This window comes from Lissotriton vulgaris, chromosome 4_1, assembly GCF_964263255.1.
Source record: "Lissotriton vulgaris chromosome 4_1, aLisVul1.2, whole genome shotgun sequence".
Lineage (NCBI taxonomy): Eukaryota > Metazoa > Chordata > Amphibia > Caudata > Salamandridae > Lissotriton > Lissotriton vulgaris.
In genome coordinates this window covers 1,535,386,895-1,535,411,708 of record NC_141691.1, presented here as the reverse complement: position 1 = coordinate 1,535,411,708, position 24,814 = coordinate 1,535,386,895, and positions in this window count along the sequence as shown.

Sequence of the window (24,814 nt, the reverse complement as noted above, 5' to 3'; positions counted from 1 at the left end):
GGCCTGAGGAGGCCCCTGTTTGCAGTCACCAGGTCAGTGGTATCTGGGGGGGTTCCCCACGAAGAGGGGGGGGGGTTGCCCGACATTGGGCCTGACTGCTCTGGGCCGTTTTTAGTCTGCTCCAGGTTTGATAGCAAGATCAGTGTCTGTAGCTGCACCGTCGGATCATGGGCAGCTGCAGAAGGGGCACACACAGTTTGGAGAGCCCTAACTTTTGAAAGGGGCACAGGGACCGATGCAACTGTTTTGAGATACGTGCCTAGGGCACCGTGACTACTGGGATGGTGGCCTGAAAGGTGTTTTGAGATTACTGGCTGATATACCTCATATTTCAAGTGTCTTACCTTACAGCGTCTGCCCTGATCGAAATGTATAAGCAGTGATCCTTTTCTAGTGGTCATTCTACTGTACTGTGTGCACACTGCTGGTAGTTACTATGGTGCACTACTAATGATGTTTAGGCATAATGTGTTGTGCCAAGGGCAGTCCTAGCCAATAGTTACTGGTTATCCTTGCAGTGAGGTATTTATGACAGTGGCCAGATTGGCCTGGTGACTTATGCATACCTGTAAATATAAGGTATTCATACATGACAAGTGCCTAGTGGCACAGTGTATATATGTTACATGTGCTTTATGGATAATACAAAGGCCATTTTTGATATAACTTTGTGTGGAGTTTCTTTTGTGGTGTGCCTAGTGTGTCGCTGCTGTGTGAGTGTGTTGCGCAAATGCTTTACACATTGCCTCTGGGATAAACCTGACTGCCCTGCCAAGCTACCAAAGGGGGTGAGAAGGGGTTATCTTCAGTGTGTAACTCTCTTGCCCTGACTAGAATGGTGATTTCTGCCTGGCTTAGGCGCATGCCAACTGGTGTTCAGGGTAGGTCCAGGACTCCTGGACCTACCCCGAACACCAGTTGTGAATCACGACGACTTCATCGACTTTTCGGCTTTACCCGCCGTTTCCATCGCCCATCCACGTATACCCAGACGTACTCCCATATTCAAGCTCGCTTTGCGGGAACACCCGATTAGGACCGGGTCGGAAGTATCACCATTCCACCGACCCCGCTCCTCATGACCTTTTTACAGCCCTGAATAGTCACGGGTTAACTCCCTGCTTGACGAAACACGTGTCGGCTGGTTTCATATTCTAAATATATACATCAAAAATTTTAAAAAACGACACAAAAAGAACACATCCGTGTCACTCCTTCCTTATCATTTGTTGGTGATTACTCATATCACATTGATTTGTTGTGTGCATTGGCTTTTTGCTTACAAGCATTCATGTTGTAGTTCACGGAAATCAGTCCCATATCATCAGCTATGATGAAGCTGGGTAGACAGGCACTCGACGCTGTGCCCTAAAGGACATGGGTGGGTGCTTGCACCTTCGGTTTCTTTGTATGTCATAGTCACTATTAAGCAACTTCTTGACTTTTTAAGGGTGTTGATGCAGCCCATGTATACACTTTGGTTTTCAACAGCCTAGGTTGTGGTAGGGAATGCAATTCATTTTATTTCTCCTCAGACATAATGTTTATCGATGCAACACTGTAGATGATGAAAGGTATCAAACAACCATTTACTTTCAGTGTAAATTTTGGACAATGTTTGAATGACTTTGGTGCATTAGCTTGTCAACTTTTCTTTGATGGACATTTTTCTTCTCATGCGGCTAGTCTGACATGCATACACTTTTCTGAAGTAAACATCGACATGGCACAAGCATATTCTTCCCTTTCACATGATGCTGATATGGGTGAACTGTTTGACGATGATTTAGATTTATTGTATCTGATGCCTCCTCTGGGCCTTGTGGGTGTGCGTCGAATGTTGCCTGTAGAATGTTACAGCGGCCATTTTGTCTATATGTCGTGATGCGCTTGTTTTTCCCTTTCCTTTGCACACAGTCACAAAAAAGTTCTCTTACCCACAGCCCTTACATGTCTGTCCAATGGGGGGGGGGGGGGGGGGGGGGTTGGAGGGGGGCCTGTCTTCGTGTGGAAATGAAAATCTAAAATATAACTTCTTTTTTACATGTAGACGCCATCCGGTTGTCCTTCAGTCTTTTGCTTTGACTTGATTTTTACCTTTATAACTGATTCATTCTGGGCTTCTCTGGTTTCCATGTCAGCAGCTTGTCAATCAGCACACTCCTCAGCTCTGGCAGCCATCAACAAGTGTTCCATTCTCAAAGTTTCTCTCAGCATCCGCCACCTGAACGAATCAGACAAACATCCATCAATGACTGTGAGACGTATGGGCACTTCATTACATTGAACTTACAGTGTTTGAGGACTGTGTCACATCTCTCGACAAATTCACCAATGGTTTAACCAACTTTCTGTCATTCTTGACAAAAAATATATCTTTCCTAGTCAATGTTTGGCATTGGATTAAATGTGAGATTCAAGGTTTCTTTAATCTGATGGTATGTGATTTCTTTTTCAGTTTGTGGCATTTATTTTGTGACTTCCTTTACACCATGAAAGCAAGATTTTTTAGGTATTTGATAATCTTTTTTTATCAGTCTCTTCAAGTGCATCACTGAAATCTTCAAATGTCTCTATCCATCAATCACCAATATTTTGCTTTTTGGCAGTGTCGAATGATGACAATGGTTTCAAGAAAACGTCTGCGTTGTAGATTAGTGTGGAATTTACTAAGGCCGAACGCAGGGGTCTTTCGGCTACTGCTTCAAGCTCCTTCTCTCTAAGACCTTGTGACGTACTGGCCCCTGGATCATCCTTGGTGATAGCTGGAAACCTGATTTTCTTTTTGGTCTCCATCGGAACACCAACCTGTCACTATTCTGAACCCGTTGCTGGGCCTTCACTCTTCTATGGTTTACAGCTTTCTTATGAGCCCAACTCAGTGGCTTTGGTGGCTTGCCTCTTCAGGTATGGACGGCTCTGAAAGTACCACCCCACGCTCTTCTCATTGGGCTACTGTGCCCAGTGCTTCAGTATGAAGACTCTCTTTAATTATGTCTAGTAAGCAGACAACTGTTTCTTGAAACTAGTTTGCAATACCTTTGACATCTCTATTTACTTGATCTTTGCATTACAACACTTGTAATCGCGGCATTATCTTGTGCTTGGTTGTCGCTTTGACATTTTTGACACCAGGTTAATCTCTGATTGGCAGCACGTATAATCATAGCGTTTTTACTCCATACTAAGTATGGCTCCAGGTTGCAGATGAGCAAGGTACCTTTACATATGGCTCGACCAACAGGTTGTTGACCAACTATGTGTAGATCATTTATGAAGGATGTTGTTTTCAACTGGTTCACGGTGGCTGGAACTGCACTTTGACTCCACATGCATTAAACGTCAATTCCGTACTTCGATGATGACACATATGGCATGCACAAGCAGTTCGCTTGGACCACGACAAATTCGTTAAGAGAGCACTGTCAATCTTTGAGTTACTTATCATCTTTCTCGTCACCATTTGTAGCATCTTCCCAGCCAGGGCAACTCTCAATGACTATGTCACATACAGAACTTAGTAATACACATCTTTATATGTGTGCATCTAACTGCAAACTTAACATTCTAAAGAAACTTTCAGTGCTGCACACTCTATTCATTACATCATAGCTCTACAGAGCTTATCAGGAGACAGAGTTCTGTCATTGTTGCTTCACAAGACACTACAGTGCTTAAGTCAAAAGTTAATGTCAATTGTGATGGAGTTTGAGTCAGGTCAGGGGACCAGGTTTGTCCCAGTGAAAACGTTTACTTTTGGGTTTAGTCTTGGGAATTGTAAAGAAGGAGTATCCAATATATGTATCCAAGTAAGAGTATATTGGATAGCAAGCAGGTACACCTTAACCTGTCAGGCTTTGTACAATAACTGCCCAACTAACACTACGTTCTGGAGTGTGGTCGTAGTGCATCTTCCAACACTATGGAAACCAGAGAATGCACTACGACCAAGACACCACATCTTCCCTCTTTACAATAGTAGAAAAACAAAAGCAACATAATACAATACATAAATAAACATTGCATATTGACAATAGAAACATTACCCACACCCTCTCCTTACAATAATTAGAAAAACTAGAAGAGAAAAAAACAGAAGTAAGGCAATGACCACTAAAAACATAATCAATTTTACATCACATAGCTCCTGAACCGAGCAGGAACTTTTCTCTGTCTACCAATGCGTGTAGTATTTTGATTAAGGCAAGTAGATGAAGAAGGCAGCAGAGTGGAAGACCTAGAGGTGGGTAACTGTGTGGAGGTTGCAGAAGTAGGTAACTGTGCAGATGATTCCAAAACATCACTAGAAGAAGCTCTAACTACTACTTTCCCCTCAGTATCACCCATCATGACCTCATCCCACATCCATTCGAAAGATGGATCAGACTTAAGATTGGCTTTTGGACACGAGAAATTTCCTTTGCATTTCGCCATTCTATTATGATGCCAAACCTTGTTATCACTCAATCTAGCAGACTTTGCATATAGTTCTACTACCTGCAAAGGATCTGAAAATTTGCTCAAACCTTTCTTGACCTTAGTATCAAGTTTAATTCTGACCCAATCTCCAACTTTGAGTTCTGCCTCTTTAGTAACATTTTTCCTTCCAAATTTGCTAATGTGTAAATCCTGGATCTTCCTTAACCCAGAACGTACTAGAGCTGGTGACCACTTTCCACAAATCTTCTTTGAGTTCCAAGCAACATTATCCTTAGTGAAATGCTCCCTTCCTCTAAGGATCCTAAACGGGCTATAGTTGGTACTAGTGGGAGTAATTCTATAAGCCCAAATGGTTTCTAGTAATTCCTTTTCCCAATTCTTATCTGCACAAATGGAGGCTTGGATGCTCCCCATAACTACCCTGTTGAATCTTTCAACGATGCTGTTCCCAGCAGGATGATAAACAGGAGTTTTTTTTAGGAGTAATGCCATTCTTTTCTAAACAATTCAAAAAACACTCAGATCTAAATTGTGGTCCATTATCAGTCAAAATATTCCTCGGAACACCTTCTTGTAGAAACAATTTACGAAGAAAAGCAACAACAACTCTGGCATCAAACTTCTCAGTTATTTCAACCTCCGGCCACCTGGAGTAATTGTCAAAAACAACTAAGATATGTTTAACATTACCATCACAGTCTTCCACTGGACCTAACCAGTCCATGCTCAAATCCTCCCAAGGATACATGGGAATATGTCTAAACCCAAGAGCAGGTTTAAATACACGCAAGGATTTATCAGCATTAGCACAAACATTGCAATCCTGAACAAACTTCTCAACGTCCTTATCCAATCCAGGCCACCAGTAAGATAACTTTACTCTTGACTTCAATTTCATGACACCCAAGTGACCTTCATGGTTGATAGAAAGAATTTTATCCCTTAAGGCACGAGGAACAACAACTCTTTCACCTCTACACAAGTGATTAGCATCATCTATACAAAGCTCATCTTTGATTTCCCAAAAAGGTCTTAACTCCTCCTTCAAATTTGATTTAAGTGGCCAACCACTAATGACATAACCACTGACAGAGCTTAAAATCTCATCTTTGCCACAACTCACTTCCCAGTCTTTTTTAGAAATGGCCACCAATCTTTGGTCATTGTCCTCATGGACAATAGCAACTTCATTACACTCAAATGAATCATACGAGTCGTCACAGCCAGGTAATGGAGAACGACTTAAATAATCAGCAACTGAATTCTTTTTGTCAGGAAGATATTCAACATAATATGTATATCCTAGTAACTTAAGACTCATCCTTGCAAGTCTTGGAGTGGCCTTCAACATCCCTTCTGAGGTAAGAATCTTAAGCAGGGGTTTGTGATCTGTTCGTAAGGTAAATCTAGAGCCCCACACAAACTGTCTAAACTTCCCAATACCCCACACAACAGCTAGCATCTCTCTCTCTATATCTGAGAATTTCCCTTCAAGAGTAGTTAGAGACCTGGACGCAAAGGCAATTGTGACCTCCAACTTTTCACTCCCAGTCTGTGAAAAACAGCCCCTAATCCTTTACCACTAGCATCTGTGGTGATTATGTTGTGCAAGGTGTGATCAAATGCTTGGAGAGGGAAGGCATTGACAATTTCTTTCCTTATATTATTGAAGTCATTTTGTAACACATCACTCCAAATGAATTCCTCTCTAACTTTAAGTAATTGCCTAAGATTAAAAGTTTTATCTGCAAAATTCTTCACGAATTTCGAATAAAACTCGACCATACCTAGGAATGATCTAAGGTCATCTTTTGAATTGGGAATAGGAGCATTTTCAATTGCTTCAGCCAACTTTTTTTTAGGAGAGCTACCCTTTGCACCTACTTCATGTCCTAAATAGGTCAAGGAGTTCATACCAAATTTGCACTTTTTTAACTCAGCTGTCAAACCATTTCTTTCAAGGATTTTTAGAACAGAAACCAGTCTAATGTCATGATCTTCTCTGACTTTACCCATTACCAGTATGTCATCCTGGAAATAAGTTACTCTTTCCATACCTTTGAATAACTTATGCATCAGGCGTTGAAAGACTGCTGCTGCCGATGCCAGTCCAAACGGCATACTTATAAACTGATAACACCCGAAGGGAGTTATAAAAGCAGTTAGTTTTTTGCTTGACTCGTGCAGAGGAATCTGATGGTAAGCTGATACCAAGTCTATAGATGAGAACCATTTTATACCGCAGCTTTGTGCCAGAAGTTCATCAATCCTGGGGAGAGGAAATTTATCAATTACGATGTTTTTATTCAGGTCCCTTAAATCAATGCATTAGCGGAGACGGCCGTCAGATTTCCTTGCGACGACCAATGGCGCCAACCATTCTGAGCTTCCTATTGGCTCAATAACTCCCTTCTGTTCCAAAGTGTCCAGTTCCTTCATGACATCACTCCTGACACTCAAGGGAATATTCCTTGCTTTATGGCAGATTGGTTTGGCATCATCTTTTAAGATAATTTTGTGTGTGAAACCGATTAGTTTCCTAATTTCGCCAGAAAAAACTTTTGGGAATTGCAAGGTTATCTTGTCAAGAAATTCCTTGTTATCCTCTTCGAGAATTAAAACCTGAACTTCGCTTCTTGCATTTAGGATAATACCTAATGCACCTTGATCGATCCAGCCAAGGACAGAGGGACCTACCTCAGCAACATATAATTTCCCCATGCATTTTCGCCCTTCAAATTCAAAGATTTCCTCAACAAATCCCACCATAGGGATTCTTTCGCCAGTAAAAGTAACAGGTTTAATATCGGGTGGTAATAACTCCTTTTTTAAAACATCAGCAAAAGATTTTTTCCATATTTCACGTTTAACAATTGTATAGGGTGAGCCAGAATCAGGTACAATGTTAATCAAGACTCCCCCTATTAAGATGTCACAAGTAGGTGTTTTGGACTCGGACTTCCCTTGTTTCCTTTTGAAGAACTCGTATCTACTTATTCCTACACAAACTGGAGGATGGTAATGTGTATCTAAGTCATCCAGTGCGTCTAGGAATGCAGTATTGCCATCAGGTCTAACCTTTTTTTCTATCTGGTTAAAAATTCTATTGCCCTCAGGTCCAAGACTGTGTAGAAGCATTTTCTTTTTTCTATTTTGTGAAAATGCATCATCTTGTTCTTCTTCTAAAGCTTCAATATAATTTAAAAAATACACTTTCCAATCATTTAATTGATGGTTCACCAGGACGGGGTAAAAATGGAACAGGAGTTTTCAACCCTCCCTATGATGTCATTTTAATTACAATGTAACTTCTTTCCCTTTTAAAACAACCTGTAAAAAGAATGTATGTATTAGAGATGTACACTACTAATAACAATAAATGAAAGAATAATACATAAAAAAATAAAGAAATTATCTTAATACTAAGGAAACACGAACAATTCCACAGTATGTAGGACTATAAGTAAAACTGTGAGGTGTGCATGTCACGGAAATCCCTTCGATGTAACATGCAACAATGGTATGCACATCACCGTAGAATAAAATCTTCCAATACTTTCTTCAGTTAATAGTACTTCACAAGGAAAAGATTCGAACAGTACCTTCAGTGTCTAAAGAAACAGTGCATACCAAGGAAATCCTTCCGAGTAAATAATGAAATCTTCCGTTAATCGAAAATGAAGCACAGAACACTTGTGAATGAATTGACGAAATATAAACGAAATTGACGAAGTAAACAAAATGGAGTCACGTTACGTGACCTTAACCACGTGATGATGTAGAGCGTAACGTGAGGTGAACTCCGCCGCGTCGTCTTCAAAGTTCAGTGGCACACGTCACAGAACTCGTGAAGGAAGAACGGAGAGCTTCACAGCACGAACATGCCTCTCGCTCCAGAACGTTCATCAAATTTGAAGAATGCACAGAGGTGCCGTTGCTTATAACCAAGTTAACGAAGTTTAAAATCTGAATTGGTTAAGTCTGAATCACAAGATTTCCAAAAAGAATAGCAACGTCGGAGGAAAGAGTACAATTAAATCTCGTGCCAGTCAATTACACATCCAAACGTTTCGGGAATATTCCAGTAATCGGTGTTCCAAGATAATTTTCAGGAACGATTACTATAAAAGTTCAAATATCATCCACGGTATTAAAAAAAATCATGCCATTAGTACTCACAGCACGCAAATGTTCCCAGAAGAGTTTCTGTGCATAAGATTACGAAGCTTCTTATCCTTTTTTTTTAAATCCAGAAAAGGAGTAGAAAATAATTGAAAAAAAAAATTCTTGCGTAGGTTCTTAAATCTTCCTGCTTGCTTGCTATAGTCAAATCTTAGCCTCTGTCGCCAAAATGTAAAGAAGGAGTATCCAATATATGTATCCAAGTAAGAGTATATTGGATAGCAAGCAGGTACACCTTAACCTGTCAGGCTTCGTACAATAACTGCCCAACTAACACTACATTCTGGAGTGTGGTCGTAGTGCATCTTCCAACACTATGGAAACCAGAGAATGCACTACGACCAAGACACCACAGGAATAAAAGTCAAAACATCTCTGAGGACAAGGCAGCAGGCTGTGCCCGAAGAGGGCTCCATGTCGTTGAATAGCCACTAGACCGGGTCTCTGTGAAGCTGTTGACTTCAGCCGGTAAAACTCGGGCAAGAAGAAATGCACATTTTGCGCACTGAGAAGGCTCCCCGCTGGCTGAATAGTTTGTACACATTCGCCCAGTGAAGATTTCTACCACCTGCCTTAGTCTTTTTTTGTGGAGCTTGGATTCTTCCAGTGTGCCATGGATGCAGGCTGTAGCTGAAGAAAGCACCAAGGGGCCAGACAACTTCTCCACAAAGTCCCACTGCTGGATCGGATTTACTGCTGCAGAGAAGAATGTAGTGGGAGCAACCTGAATCTTTGGCCCAGCGCGATGCACCTTCTTCGGATCGGCTTGGCAGGTTGGTCCTAGTCCACCATCGGTTCTTAAATCAAAAAGCTGACAAGAAGATTCTAAGTTCCAGGTTTCAAGAAACTTTTAGAAGGAGTACACTTTGACATCAGCCAAGGGTCAGGAACCATTGGGACACTTGGGGGGTTAAAACACACTCCAGCAGAGACCGGCAGGAGGGGTGTAGGGTAGGTCCAGTTGGAACTAGTCATCTGGACCATTGTAGTAAAGGACTATGTAGGCTGGTTGTGTCCCTGTGGCTCAAACAAGAGTTCAGCAAACTGACCCTTGAGTCACGTCTGAGGTCTTAAGTTCACAGCAGGCAGGTCCAATTTACCTTCAGGTTCTCCAGACAGCAGGGCAGTCCTTCTTCTTATTCCTCACAGATCCAGGCGTGCTCTGAGGATGGTAGGAGGTTGCCACATGTATGCCCAGTGCCAGTATGTAGGTATGGAAAACTCCTGGTAACTTCCTAATAAATGGGGTAAAAGTTTCCAGGGATGGCTATACCAACTTTTGCATCACTTCCTGTTTGTTTTTCTGTAAACTATCCCACAGAGCACCGCTCGACTTAAATCCAACATAGCAGAACCCTTCTTCCCTGGCCAAAGCTCCCTGTGCCTACCAAGAGGTCTTGCTATGTAAATTGGGCAAACCCTCCCTTGTGGTCACTCCAAACCAGTTTTGGGGCAGCTCCTCCCTCTCATTTGATGTGGAGCCAAGCTGACTAGTAAGAGAAAGGGAGTCAGGCCTAGGTGCACGCTACATCTGCCAGTGGCAGGGAGGCACATTTTGAACCTCAGGAAGGGGCTGGGAACAGTCTCCACAGGCCACCGAATCAAGGAGTAAAAGCACCTCTCCACACTGAAGCCTTTTGTCCGATGTCTGGGAGTAATCCACATCTCATCACAGGAGAGGCATTAAGCAGTCAAGCCGCACTAGGCACTGGCAGAAAGGCACATTTGGCTTCAGCAGGACAATTACAACTTTCTAAAACAGTCATTTTCAAAATAATAATCTAAAATCTGTCTTTACCATTAAGTTGGATTTTAAATTACTATTAAAATGAGTTAGTGAATAATTTTTTGGGACACTTCCAAACTGAAATGAAGCAATATAAGTGATCATAATGCAACTCGGACCCCACCTCATATAACTAACTGCATAAAATTTACATTACACGTATACATGCTTTGAGAACTGTATTACTTGCATGTGCGGACGTTTTCTCTGCCAGAGAAACACTACCACCACATAATTATTTTGTACCAGATTTAGTCATATTTGACAAAGCGTATTGCAGCAAGACAACTTGAAACTGAGAGAGTAGGAATGCGCCATAATTACTATTGTATAGTGCATTCCTGCTCTCTCACTGCACTGATGCATTTCTGGCTGCCTAGGGCCAATGCAGGCACCCTTGCGCCATGGTGAAACGGTGCATGCGTTACAGCCAGGATTGCTTTTGTGCAGGAAGGGACACCTTTAATTGTGCACAGTACAACATGTGCAAATATATTTTAGGCCTTGCTATGTCAAGTTTAAAACTTCATTATGGAAAAAGACATTTACTCTATTTACGACCCATCCATGATAATGAAACACACAAAATTGCTAATTTTAAATTCTCATATAACCCCGAAATGAATGGACCTTTCCTATAAAATGCATCTCCCCAAAACAGACAGTGTGTATGGTGTAGCCTCTGCTGCACAAGGTCAAATCCTCTATCAGCCAGTTTTTATTTTTCTGCTACATGGTTGAAAACAATGTTGTCCTCACTGTAGTTGTTATTTTGACTCTTTCATCACTGGAGTTCATCCTTTAGTTTGCTGGACCACCTGAGCAATGGATTTGAGACGTTTGGTCATATGTTGCCACCACTGTAAGACCTATAGTTACAGCCACTCAAGCATCCCCCTTCATCAGGACCTGTTGCTTCACACACAACGTGGTAAAGAACAGCAGAGCCATGTATGCCAGCTGCCAGAACAAAACGTGGCCTTTACATAAGTTACCTCACTAGATGCCAGAACTGCAAAAAAAGTAAAAACCAGGAAATAAATTGTCTTCATATTCACACCCAGAATACGGAAAAACATCCTTTCTTGCATCAGTCTTATCATTTGGCTCCTCCGGTTCAGGAAAGGCCTGAAGACACATACCTTCAAAGCACGTCTAGTCAAATGATAAAGGCCGCCATCATTCTCATTCCATTGGATGACTCCCTTTCCCCCGTTCCAGCTATATACACAATCCTGAATCGTTTCCCTTTCCAGTTCATGGGCACTTATTGCTCGAATATGGACTGCACCATATGAGACAGGAAATAGGCCCGGGCAGCAGAATAAAAGTTGCCCCATTAGTGAATTAGATAGCTCAAAAGAATACCCTATAGGTCATTCCCACACCTAAACAAATACAGACATTGCTTCAGGATTGAATAGCTTTTCTATCACCTATATGTTTTTGTATTGCAGAGAACTCAATAACAGAAGCAAAGAATGTATTCAGTCATCATTTTAGCAAATAATTGGAAATCCTAAATAAAGATTTGGGAAATGTCATTAACACCACTATCTTAAAATTTTTTTTTATAGATCAACAAAACTTCTTTCCCTTCTGAAAGATAAGGTGTTATTTACTAAGCGTACGCATGCCTGGATGTTAGTGAATGAATATAAGATCCTTAGAGTTCAGCCATATCAGAAATACCTTGGACAATACAAACAAACAAAAAATATTTATGAAAGCAAGATTTGGGAATCTGCCGGGACTAATGCATGCATTGCCTTGGCTGAGACCAACTAAGCCGATTCCCTGTAGACTATGCAATCAGTGGGAAGACAACATTATACATTTGGTTTGCATATGTACATTAATGAAGGATGAAAGAATGGGATACTTTTTTTATTTTTTTTATTTTATTTGTACATTTTCAAAAAGAAAAAGAACAAAGGACAGTTATTCAAATCACAGCATTGGTAAGGCATTTACATATAGTAGAAGTCATAGGCAAAACATTATTGCAAAAAGATTGGACATCAGCAGGCGTCACCAGGGGGGTGCGGGGGGTGCGGACCGCACCGGGTGACACCATCAAATGGGGTGACACCCTGACACCAAAATGAAAAATATTAGTCTGTCGAACCTTACCCGGCCACTGGCAAAGATAATTGTCCAATTAGGCTATGACTTAAAATGTAAGCACTGCGCGGGCCGTGATTCATGCCAGAACTAAAGAGAACTGACATTTTATAAATAGTAGTTAGAACTTTCACGAACTGCAGGAGGCGCCCTTGCATTCTGGGAGTGCACTCTTTGGTTCCTGCCTTGCGGTGCAGGCTGCAGTTTCTTCCTGGGAGGGGTTTCCTTTAAATCCCGCCAATTGAAGCCCTTTGGGGCACACCAGTAGGTGAGGGGGGGGGGAAGCACTGACACAGACAACCAAAATGTGTGGAAAAGGCCGCTTTATTGGAATCAGGTGCACCTACAACAAAAGACCCACCAGGCCTGTGCCCAACAAAACTACTGCTCACTAAATAACAACTGCCTGACAGCCCCCCCCCCACCCCCACCTCTAAAATGTTACCCCAAACATTGCAACTGTAAACAACACATCCGCTCAGCAACCTACCTCTCCACAGAATGCCCCAATGACCTCCATGACCTCACCCCCGCTACCAACAGTCCCAGGCCTGCAGCAAAACCACCCTATCACCTTAGGACAGCGCCCCAAAACAGCACCTGTTCCAGCGACAACACAACTGAACCCTAACCAGTGCACCATCATCCAACAAAACCCCTCAAAACCAGACCAAAGGACCCCCCCCCAGCACCCCGTAAAGGAACCCCAAAGGACCAAGTTCTGCCTTATAGGGAGAGCGGGTGGGACACAAAAACGTCTGCACCCTGGCTGCTGTGTCACCGAACCACAAAGTGTGCGTGGTGACACAAAATGGCTGGTTAAGTAAACACCAGCCCACAAAGAAGCCCAAAACCGCCCAACCAGCCCAAATACGCCGGCTACGGCGAGACCCTGTTGCCAATCTTCCTCCCTCCCCTGGTGCCCCAAACTTCCCCGGGGGGGTGAGCCTCCCTCCGGTCGGCCACCCCCCCAAATCCCCATTGGGGCACACCAGTAGGTGAGGGGGGGGGAGCACTGACACAGACAACCAAAATGTGTGGAAAAGGCCGCTTTATTGGAATCAGGTGCACCTACAACAAAAGACCCACCTGGCCTGTGCCGAACAAAACTACTGCTCACTAAATAACAACTGCCTGACAGCCCCCCCCCCACCCCCACCCCTAAAATGTTACCCCAAACATTGCAACTGTAAACAACACATCCGCTCAGCAACCTACCCCTCCACAGAATGCCCCAATGACCTCCATGACCTCACCCCCGCCACCAACAGTCCCAGGCCTGCAGCAAAATCACACTATCACCTTAGGACAGCGCCACTCGAAAGTCGCCTACGCCTTTCGACCCCCCCCCCTAGGACTCCTGCCTCCTGGGATACCTGAGCACTCCCAAAGCCCCATCCAACGCCTCTTTCAGCTGGACTATATACAGCTCCATGCCATACCTGGACAGGTGAACCCCATCCTCCCGGAAAAAATAGATTGCACCATAGCGCAACTCCGGGTGCCCCATTCTCCCCACCCCCTCCCTGGCACAGAAATCCCGCATCTCCCGATTGATCTTCCTCCTTGCCCTGTCAATGGCTCCTGGGCGCTCATCCCCCCTCCACACCCGCCTGGGGATAAACTCAGACCAGATGATATGGCAGCCCGCCCACTGCTTCTTGATTTCCCTCAGGTCCCGCTTCATTTGTCTGAGTAGCGCCAAACCCTTGCACTGCACTAAATCGTTCTCACCCAGATTAATCACTACCACATCCGGGCAAACCCCCCCTCTCACCATTGAGTTCAACAAGGGCAACAACTCATGCCACCGCCTACCCCCTTTTCCCCTCCAATGACACCTGTACAACCCTGCATCCAATCCCAAATTGAGCGTCCGATGCCTGTCCCACTCCGCTTGTTCTGCCCTTTTGACGAATGAATGTCCCACAATATATACATTCAGAACAGCCACTGCCGGCCCCGCCACAGCACCTGCAAAGACACACATATCAAAATCGGGCATCACTGTGACAACAACCCTTCCGCCTCCCTCAACCGCACATACGTCTTGTAACAATCAGACTCCCACCGACCCAGCCTTTGTATCTCTTCCTTACCCCAACCCCTCCGTGCCGCCTCTGTCGCCGCCCCGATCCGAAAAGAATGCGTCCCGAACGCCAGGGGATCCTCACCCATGTACCGCAGGGCGCGCCGCAGGACCCACAAAGCCTGAGACGCCGTCACTCCGTCCCCCCTGTTCTGACCAAAAACCTCCCCTTGCTTCGCGCCACCGTCCTCCATCAACCGCCTACCCCACGCCGCCGGGCACACCCCCTCCTGGCCGCCCGGTCCCAGTACCACCCAAGTTCCAACCCCCCGCTGGTCCGTCTTCGAGCGTCGCAAACGCACCGCCACCTCCTGTGTTCGCACTTCCACATCCCCCCACAACACCCCCCGCCTCCCCCTCCCGCCCAGTAACTCCGACACTCGAAACGCCCCGAAGAAAAGCCATGACATCAAGGTAGAAAAACGTAACACCTCGCCTTCATCCCTGCGCGCCGATTACTCCTTCCAGTAATTCAACCGTGATGGGACGGCGCAGCCACACCTTCGCCCCCTTCTCTCTCGCCCATCCCTCCAGCAACCGCGTCCCCAGTTCTCCCGCCGACGGGGGGTACCCCCACCACTTCTTGCCCATGAAAGCCACCGCCGACAACTTGCCCGCAATCGACACCCGCGACAAACCTTTATCCATGAGCGCCAGCATGAACCTTACCACCTGATCCTCGCGCCGCCACCGGTCCCCTTGCCGCAACGCACCTGACTGCAGGAATTCCTCCCAAGCTAGTTCGTAAGCCTTCCATGTAGACATCGCCACCGATGCCTTCACCAACTGAAAGACCCGGCCTCGCCCACCGACCACCGCTCCTCCGGCACCGGCGTCCTGACTTCCTCCGCTGTCGTGGCTAGCCCATGGAACCCCTCCCACTGTGAACGAGACAAAGCATCGGCAATGTCATTGTCCACACCCGGGACGTGGCGCGCCTGAAACAAGATGTCATTCTCCAAGCAGCGCAACACAAACACCCTCATCAATTTCAGCACCTGCGGGTCCCTGGGCGACTGCCTGTTCACCACCTGCATGACAGCCATGTTGTCCACTCGAAACAACACGCGTTTATGCGCCAACGCCCCTGCCCACACCGAAACTGCCACCACCAACGGGAACAACTCCAAGAACGCAATGCTCCTCCCTCCCGCCTGCCACTACTCCGGCCACTGTTCTGCGCACCACTTCCCGTCCCAGTACAGACCGAAGCCGCCGCCGCCCGCCGCATCTGAGTACATGGTGACGTCCCACTCCCAATCCTCCGCCGGCGCCATAGGCACACCATTGAACCGCTCCAAGAACGCCTGCCACATACGCAGATCTTCCTTCATTCCCGCGGAAAGGCGCACATGGTGATGAGGCAACGGCAACCCGTACAACGCCAAACCCAAACGACGGCAGAACGTTCGGCCCGCCCGCAACACGCGGCAGGCAAAATTCAAATGGCCCAACAAAACCTGCACCTCCCGGACCGCCACTTTCCTCCTCGACAACATTCCATCCACAAAAGCCAGCATTGCATACCTCTTGTCATCCGGTAGGCGTGCTTCCATGGCGACCGAGTCGAGCTCGATACAGAGAAAGGACAACACTGTACTGGGACCGCACGTCTTCTCTGGCGCCAGGGGAACCCCAAAGTCCCCCATCAACCCGGCCAAACTATCCAGCTGCTGCTGACAGTCCTCCGCACCGGGCCGCCCCACCAGGAAAAAGTCATCCAGATAGTGCGTCACTGACTCCGAGCCTGTGCGCCTGGAAAAAACCCACTGTAGGAATGAGCTGAAACGCTCAAGCAGCGCGCAGGAAATGGAGCACCCCATAGGCAGCTCCTTATCCACAAAGATGAGACCTTGGAACTGGATCCCCAGTAACTGGTGATCCGCCGGGTGCACCGGAAGAAGCCAGAAAGCCGACTTGATATCACATTTCGCCATCAGTGCGCCCCGACCCGCTGCCGCGACAAGCCGCCGCGCCACGTCCACCGACGAGTAGGTCACCGACGCCAAATCCGCCGCAATTTAGGCATTGACTGACTCCCCCTCCGGCCAAGACAAGTGCTGTATCAGTCGGAACTGCCCCTCCTCCTTCTTGGGCACCACCCCGATGAGGGAAATAATCAAGCCCGGCAACGGCGGTGCCGAGAAGGGGCCCGCCATTCTACCTTCCCTGACCTCTTTGAAAAGCTTCTCGCGCACGATGCCTTTGTGCGCGTTCACCGACTTCAGATTGTCCGCCCAGCGAGCAATCCGGGGGCCCTCGTACCCCAGCCTGAATCCCTCCCGGAAACCCCGACGCAACACTGCAGCATCCTCCGCCCGCGGATATGCCGCCAACCAGGGCTCCATCCGCTCGATCCTAACCGGCGTACAAGCCTTTGCCCAGGGCCCCGGCTCCCCCCCCCTCTGCCCCCTCCCCGTCCCCCGCCTGGTCCCCCTCTGGCTGGGGCCCCTCCCTGTGCGGGCTGCTGCCCCGGCAGGCCCCCGGGCCCCCAGCAACGCAGCACTGGATGCTTCCGTCCGCATGACGAGCACTCATGCCGGAATCGGCACGCCGCCCTCCCGCAGACCCCTCTATTGAAATCCCAGCAGGCCCCAACTGCGGCCTGACTGCCAGAGTCTCCCTGGCCCACCCCCCCACGGGTGGGGCGGGCCGCAAAGGGGGGTGACACCAGCGGTAAACCACTCGCCGTGTAAATGGTGCGGCCAAACTTGGCCCCTCCCATCGTTTGCTGGTACAAATCCGAATCCAGCTCCCCCCATTGCGCTTCCGGGTCAGCCGCCATGCGCGCCCGGAACTCCTCGTCGTAGTGGGACCACGCGTACCCGCCGTAGGTCACCTGTGCCCTCCGCACTACATCCATGTATTTGAACAGCGCGACGCACCTGTCCGGGAACTTCTCGCAATACACGCTCGCATAGATGAGGAAAGCCGCCGACCAGTTGTCTAACGTCAGGGGAACCTTCGGGCGCCTAGCTAACTCCTGCTCCTCCTCCTTCGACCCTTCCTTGGACGTCAGTTCCCTGTGCAGGAGCTTCAGGATGTCAACGTATTCCCCTTTCCATATCTTTTCTTTCGTTGCTGCCGAAAGGTGAGCCCCCAGGGGCTTGGTAAGCCCCATGTACGGTAATTTCCGCACTGGCACCACGCAACTCTCCTTTCCTGCCGTCTCCTTCCCCCCTGCTGCCGGCGACCCGCCGCCCGTGCTCGGCCCCCCTCTGTCCAGCGCCGCTCCGTCCGTGCCCACGCCCGCGTCCTGCACGTACCGGCCCCGCACTAGCCGCCACCCATCCTCCCTGTCGCCCCCCGTCCCCACTGAAACTTCCACACAACGCCGCTTGCCACCTCCAGCGCCACCATCTGTCTTACCTGGCGTCAAGGTCGGCGTCCTTGCTGGATCCCGCCGCCTAACCAGTTGAGCTGAGGGGGCCGTCACCCTTGGCGCTTCTTGCCCTGCTGGCACCTGCAATACACTGTCAACAACATTACAAGCATCCCCGTCCTCCCGAAGCTCTCCTTCCTCCTCCGACTCTCCAGCAGCCGGCTCCACACCACCCCGGCCCCCCACATGGGGTTCCAGCTGGCTCAAAACCCGCTCTTTCCCGACACACCCGCATCAAGTCCATCAGATCAACACTCGCCCTTCCATCCTCCGCACTCGCATTCAGCGTAGAAATATTCACATCCATCCTCGCTCCCCTGCCCCCGGCGGCCGTAAAGACCCTTCGGGGAGGGGCCAGGGGATACGCATCCCGCCTCCATTCGACATGGTCATGACGTAGGTGCCTCGCTGGAGCTCGGCCGTCCGCACCAAATAGAGCCGGCCCATCCACTCGGTGGGTGGGAGCCGCATGCTGCACCCCCCAAGCGCCTCGCAAACAGCTCCTGCTAAGGAAAAAAGGTGGAGTCCAGCATGCCAGGGTAAAAACCGCTCCCGTCACCCCCCACGCGCTGCCCCCCGCCCCACCCCCCTACCCTATAGCCGCTCCCCTCCCCCAACCGGCCGAGTGGCCTCCGCGCTGCAATGGGATCCCTACGCCCCCCAGGTCCCAACCCCCCTCCCCGCTCCACCCCCCCGGCCCACCCCACCCCCCGAAACCCCAACTCGGCCCGCACCGCCCCCGCGCCCACAACCCCATCCACCCCCCAAGCCGCACCACTGTCGCCCTCCCGTTCCCCGCAAAGCACCCCCTGCCTGCCACTGCCCCCCGCCCCCACACTGTCCCCCTCCACCACACCACCACCCCCCGACCCACTCCACCATCCCCGAACCACACCTCCCGCCGGTCACACCGCCACCTCCGCACCCGCCCCCAACGCCGCAGGCCCGCCGCGGCCCTCCGCCTGGCCCCTCCTTCCCCCCGCCCCGGCGACGCCAAACCTTCCTGTCCCCCTGCGCCCCCCCCTCCTCCGCTGAGGACGAGCTCCAGTCCAGTTCCGTGTCCGCCCCCCACCCCTCCCCCCCACCTCCTCCTCCAAATCAGTTTCCTCAATCAGCAGAGGGGAAACCGCCTGTCCCCCCCCTCCAACTGCCCCTCGCGCACCGCGCACCCCGCACCTCGGCCCCCCGTCCCCCCCTGCCCCACCTCCCCCCACCACCACGGGCCCTTCTCCCCCCTCTGCCCCCCGCCCTCCTTCTCCACTGCCCCCCCTCCCCCTGCAGTTCTGCCTGGCCCCCACCAACGTCCCCCCCTCCCCCCGCCCCCGTGCTCCGTCACTGCCTCGCCATCCGCCCCCGCCCCTCCCCCCCTCGCCCCCACCTCCTCAACAAACTGCAGGGGCTGCTTCTTCCCCTTCCGCCCCACTCGCTTGGTCCCCCCTCTCGCCTTGCCACGCGGCGCTGCCTTGGCCCGCCGCCTACCGCCCTTCGCTCCTCCGCCCCCCCCTCCCGCCCCGCTGATTCGGCCGCAGCCGCGACCGTGGCGGATCACATGCCGCCACAGCCGCAGCGGCGCCATCGGCAGCGCGCCGCTGAGGCCTTACCTTGAGGCCGGGCCGCAATACGTCCAAGCGGCCCGCCTCACAAAGCAGCCTGATAGCCTCCGCCACACGCGGGTCATTCCCCTCCGCCATCACGCCAAGACACCTGTCCACCCACGCCACAACACGCTCCCCGAGCTACCCAATACCGCCTCAGCACTCGCCTCAGTGAACTCGCGTAGCGCCGACCAACCGCCTCAAAAGCACGCCCAAACTACTACGACGGCCTCAACTGACACAAAAACATCTGCACCCTGGCTGCTGTGTCACCGAACCACAAAGTGTGCGTGGTGACACAAAATGGCTGGTTAAGTAAGCACCAGCCCAAAAAGAAGCCCAAAACCGCCCAACCAGCCCAACCAGCCCAAATACGCCGGCTACGGCGAGACCCTGTTGCCAATCTTCCTCTCCCCCTCCCCTGGTGCCCCAAACTTCCCCAGGGGGGGGCGAGCCTCCCTCCGGTCGGCCACCCCCCCAAATCCCCAATATGCAAGAGCATTGAATTACATTGTATGCAGCAGCATTTTCACTTTCACTATTTACCGCGAAACAATGGCTTCACCTCCGGTTGTCTGTTCCTCGCTCTCGAGGGTTGTCTTTGAAGATGACAGGTAAGAGCGTGGGGGCTTTCGAAGAAGGCATGTTAACTTTTCACCTTTGGACATAGAAACCACTGCGATTTTACACTTCACATTTGGAATGCCAGGATGGGTACAGTCTCAGCCCTCTAAAACACTGCATCCTGGAAGTGACGTACACATTCTCAATCCTCGGATCTTAATAGTGCACAGTTTTCATGCCCGGCATTCAGGGCAACCCCGGTCTTTTCTCATAAGTGTTACCTTGCCTGGGGACCACCAGAGCTGTCTGAGAACATTCCTGGGGAATTTATAATTGTAATGAGTGTGCCAGGAGGGGGCGGTGGGGCACAGGTTTCAAGCTGCGGGCAAAGGTTTCCATGCGCGGGAGCTTCTTGGGATCCATCGTGTTAATGAGAGTAACACTAACAGGCAGTGTAAAGTCGTTTGCCAATAACCACTGACAGCAGGTTTGTACTGAAACTCTACTTTATTAATGAGTAAATTAGGTTTGCTCGAGGAGCGCCGGCCGGCGCTGCCGTCTCATTCAATCCTCGGCGCGCAATGCTCGATGCGCGCGCATCGCCGCCAACATTGCCGCCGCACGTCACGTCAGACGTGACGTGCATAAACTAGAGCGCACACTACATATCTCCCCCTTTTACTGAACCTTAAGCAGACACTTATAAATCATTGTCCAATTCAAAGTCTCGAAATCTGGAGGGCCTTACCACCTGCCTTCCGCTCCTGGTAACCCTGATGGGGTTCCCCTGAGCCCCTTGATTCTGCATTTCAGTTCCTTCCGTTTCTTCACTCGCCACCCCACCATCATTCATGCTTCTCCCTGGCCGGTCCTTCTCAGCTCCTTGACTCTCGCTCACTCCTTCGCCTTCTCTCGCCATCTCTGCACTTGCTCCGCCACCTTGCTCACTTACGCTTTGTCCCCTTTCAGTATTTAAATCGTCCATCTCTTCCCATTCCATTCCGGGTTGCTCCCAGCTCAATACCTTGTTGCACCGGGCCATGCGGTCCTGGGACCACACGTTTCCGTCGCTCAGCAGTGCCGCTCGATCATACACTTCTTTAACTTGCATGGGTTTGCTATATTTACTGTCTCCTTTCTTCTGTAGAGTGGCTAGCTTTACTCTTACCCACTCTCCCTTCTCCAGACCTGTTCCTTTCACATTCCTTTGTTTGTTGTAATGGTTGGTGTAGATTGTTTGTGCTCTTTCCAGGTTGGCTCGTACCACTGCAGGGGACCACTCACTGGTGATGACCTTTTCCTTCCAAATCATGTTATCATGCGTGAAGGGTTCTCGCCCTCTCAATATTTGGAACGGGCTGAACCCCGTGCCGGTGGGGATTATTCTGTAGGCCCACACCATATTCTCTAGTGCTTTCTCCCAGTCCTTGTTGCTGGAGATGGCGGCTTGTATGGCTCCCATCACTACCCTATTAAACCGCTCCACTAAGCCATTCCCAGCTGGATGGTAAATCGCCGTGTGTTTGATGATGATGCCATTCCTTTGCATAAATTTGTTCCACCTTTCCGACGTGAACTGGGGGCCATTATCGCTCAGAATGGACTTGGGGATTCCTTCCCTTGTGAAGGTCTCTGACAGAAACTTCAAAATGTTCTCAGTGTCCATGGACTCGTCCACCCTCAACTCCGGCCACTTGGAGTATCGATCTATTAGAACACACACATACTTCTGCGTGCCCTGGTCATCTAGGACAGGTCCCAAAATGTTAATGGATAGCTCTTCCCACGGATTAGAGGGAGGGTCGAACTTTCCTAGCGCTGGCCGCAGGGGTTTTAGGGTTTTGTCTGCTCCTTGGCATTGTGGACACTCCCTGACATGCCTTTCCGCCCTTATGTCCATGCCTGGCCACCAGTAGTTTTGTTTTGCTCTTGCCTTGAGTTTTCCTATGCCTAAGTGGCCCTCATGTAGCAGGTCCACTAGCTTGGTGATGAGGTTCCTTGGGGGGATCACCTTGTCTCCTCTGTAAATGAATACCCCCTTGTCTCCTAGCGAAAGTTCTTCCCTCACTTCGTAGTATGGCCTCATGTTCACCCTCACATTCCTTTTGTCTGGCCATCCTTGTACAATGTGCATCTTCACTTCCTTCATGTCGGTGTCCTCCTCGTATGCCTCTGTCCATTCCTGTTGGCTGATTAGTTTCTCCTGGTCTTCTACGAGAGCTACCAACTCCCCTCTGCCTGCAGGGTCTTCCTCCCCAGGCTCCATGGCGGCTGCTCTACTCAGGTAGTCAGCTACTCGGTTCCGATTCCCGGGGATGTACTCCACATCATACCTGAACTCGAGTAACTTTAGAGACATTTTGGATATCCTGGGTGTGGCACTGGCATGTCCGCTCGATGTTAGCACTTTTACCAACGGCTTGTGATCTGTCTTGAGTAGAAATCGGGTACCCCAAAGGAATTGCCGGAATCTCGCCATGGCCCATACCACCGCCAGCATCTCCTTCTCAATCACGCTGTATTTGCTCTCGGTATCCGTCAATGCTCTGGATGCAAAGCTGATTGTCTCCATTTCTCCTCTTCCTCGGTCTTGCATGAGCACAGCGCCCAGGCCCTTGTCGCTGGCATCGGTCGTGAGCACCGTGGCGCCCTGTGGGTCGTATCCTTTGAGCGGCACGGCTCCCGTGACGTCCCTTTTGATGGTTTCAAACTCGGCTTGAGCTTCCGGTGTCCACTGGAACGCTGCGCTCTCCCTGGTCAGCAACCTCATGTGGTGGGTCTTTGAAGCAAAGTGTACCACGAACTTGCTGTAGTACTCCGCCATCCCCAAGAACGACCTGACCTCTTCCTGTTCTTGGGGGGCGGTGCTTCTGCGATGGCTTTTACATTTTCCGCCTTTGGTGTGATGCCCTGCACTCCGATTTCGTGGCCTAGATACGTTACCGATTGCAGGCCCAATCGGCACTTGGTCCACTTTGCTGTGAGGCCTTTGTTCTCCAACGTCTGTAGCACTCTTCCTAGCTTCTGATCGTGGTCCAGCTTGTCGCGCCCCATCACCAGAATGTCGTCCTGGAAATACTGGACGCCCTTGCAGTCTCTGAACAGTTGGTGCGTCATTTTCTGAAAGACTGCGGCCGCCGAGGCCAGCCCAAACGGCATGCAGCAGAACTGGTAGCACCCAAACGGGGTGATGAAGGATGTGAGGCATTTGCTGTCCAGGTGTAGTGCTATTTGGTGGTAGGCCGAGGTCAAGTCGATAGTGGAGTACCACCTAATTCCTCTGGTCTTTGCCAACATCTCCTCAATCCTAGGGAGGGGAAATTTCTCCACAACAATGTTCTTATTCAGTTCTCTCAGATCCACACAGAGCCTGACCTTCCCATTGGGCTTCATTACCACCACTAAGGGCGCCAGCCATTCGGCGCAGGTGATCGGTTCGATTATACCCTTCTTTTCCAATTCTTGGAGTTCCATCTGGACTGCCTCTCTTACCGCAATGGGTACGTTCCTCACTTTGTGAGCTACAGGGGTGGCTCCTTCCTTGAGCACGATCTTGTGTTGGAATTTCTCCATCCTTCCCACCGTGCCTCCAAACACTTTTGGGTAGTTCTCCTTCCATTTGTTCAGATCAGGCCATTCCTCCTGTTCTGTGAGTAATATTTGCTCCTTCCCTCCTGGATCCAACTTTATTCCTAGGTCGCCCTGGTCTAGCCATCCCAGGACGGAGGGTCCTCTCTCTGCAATGTACAGCTTGCACCATGCTGATCGGCCCCTAAATTCGAACATCAGGCATCGGAACCCTACCATCGGAATGCGGTCGCCATTGTATGTGACCGGCCAAATGTCTAGTTTCTCCAACTCTGGGCCCAACTTCGGTCTGAACGCTTCCTCCCACACTGCCCGTTGAACAATGGTGAATGGAGATCCTGTGTCCGCCACAACAGTGATGGTGATCCCGCCCATTGACATGTCCAGGACGGGTTTGGTTGACCTCTTCCCTTCCACGCACAATACCTGGTCGTATATGCATAGGACGGTGACCACATCTTCCTCTGCGACCTCCTCCTGATCTTCTTCGCCTTGGTCGACACATTTCACCACGCCTTTGGGTAGCTTCTTCCGACACACTTTCTCGTAGTGGCCTAAGATGCCGCAGTGTAGGCACTTGGCCCGGAACGCCGGACATCTTCTATCATGTGCTTCATGGGACCAACTTCCGCACCTATAGCACGTTTTCTTGCTGTCATTGCTTGTCTGCTTCCCTTGCCATCTGTTGGTTCCTTTGGTTACTGGATTCTTGCCTCTCTGGTCTCTGCGGTGATCTTCCTCTTGTATCCTGTTCACCATGGTTGGGGTCGCTACGTCTTTCTTGGTTGCATCAGCGCACCTCCGTGCGAGTTCCGCCCTTTTGACGATGACCAAAACGTCCTTGAGTGTGGTGTCGCCGCTTGCCCATAACTTGTCCTGTACATTCGTGCTCGTAGTGTGCATTACTATCTGGTCCTTGATGAATTCGTCTTCCCACAGTGCGTATTTGCACGTGGCCGCCAGCTTCCTCAAGGCCGCTACGTATTCTTCTATGGATTCTCCTGTCCGTTGTTTCCTCTGCTGGAAATTAAATCTGTCCACTGACACACAGATTGTAGGGCGAT